The sequence below is a fragment of the Pan troglodytes genome, chromosome 7, assembly GCF_028858775.2.
Source record: "Pan troglodytes isolate AG18354 chromosome 7, NHGRI_mPanTro3-v2.0_pri, whole genome shotgun sequence".
Taxonomy (NCBI): Eukaryota; Metazoa; Chordata; class Mammalia; order Primates; family Hominidae; genus Pan; species Pan troglodytes.
Window position 1 is genome coordinate 79,578,897 of NC_072405.2, and position 1,204 is coordinate 79,580,100.

A 1,204-nucleotide genomic window follows, 5' to 3' on the forward strand; every position below is an offset into this window, starting at 1 on the left:
ATTTGGGTCATAGTTTGCCACTCCATGCCTTAGCATATGTTTAAAGCTATTAAAGTCAACAAGACAGCAAAATTTGTTTAAAAAAGAGAGATATTTTAAATCCCTTCAAAGTGATATCAGGCTGTGTTAATGGAAGCATTATGTTCTAAACCAGAAAAAAATTATTTCAAGCCACTTGGCACTAGTCTTGCCTGAACATATTTCAACTGCTTTTAGTTTGGGATACCACATGTTGAAAAAGAGACAAATTAGAGAAAATTCAGAGTGGCAACCAACATGATAAAATGCCTAGTTAAAGGTTCATGGCGTGGCTCAGGGGATTGGTAATGGGGTATAAATCCTCTCTCTCGTCAGCACTTCATTTTTAGCAGTGTCTATCTAATGGCTGTCATCGCCACTTAGATTCAGAGACCAGCATGGAAGGAATTGACGGTTGGGTATGGTTTAGAATGTTGCAGTCCATATGCCAAAGAGCATCACCATCAGAACCTTCTTCACCTTTCTGGTGCAGAAGTTAGGGGTTTAAACACAAAAGCTAAATCTGGTATTCACCTGACCCGAGCCAGTTAGTTCCAAGTTTGGCTGGGCAAATTGTTAATTACTCTCGGTAGTAGACTTCGTGATATTTGAATTTGGACTGAGAGAAATTCATTTTCTTGTTTAAATAAATATCCACATAGTTGAACTATTTCGAAGAAGTTTGAAATCTGTTTCAAGCTTAAGTAAAAAAAAAAAATCAGAGTGCCAATTTATTTAACTACAGTGAGAAACAAAACTATAATCTACAATGCTCATGTTAATGAGATCTGTGCATTCTGTACACAGGAAGAGCTCCAACAGGTATGGAATCATAATCAGAAGGTTACCCTGAGGTCAGCATGGTGTTCTAAGATGATTCTAAGGTGGCTGGATATGTCCATCTATAACTTTTTTTCAAGTCTGTATGACCAGCCAGGTTGTGTGGTAGGATCGTGACTGACCTCTTTCTTAGTTCTGGATCTGTTATTAATTATTGAATAATGCCTGGCAAATGGATAAAGTGAGTAGCTAGTAACTAATGGTCCTTAAGACCTTTTCAGCTATAAAATTCTTTGATTTTATGTACATATTCTACAGGTCATGTGTTAGCCCATTCTTGTGTCACTATAAAGAAATACTTGAGGCTGGATAATTTAGAAAGAAAAGAGGTTTATTTTGGCTCACA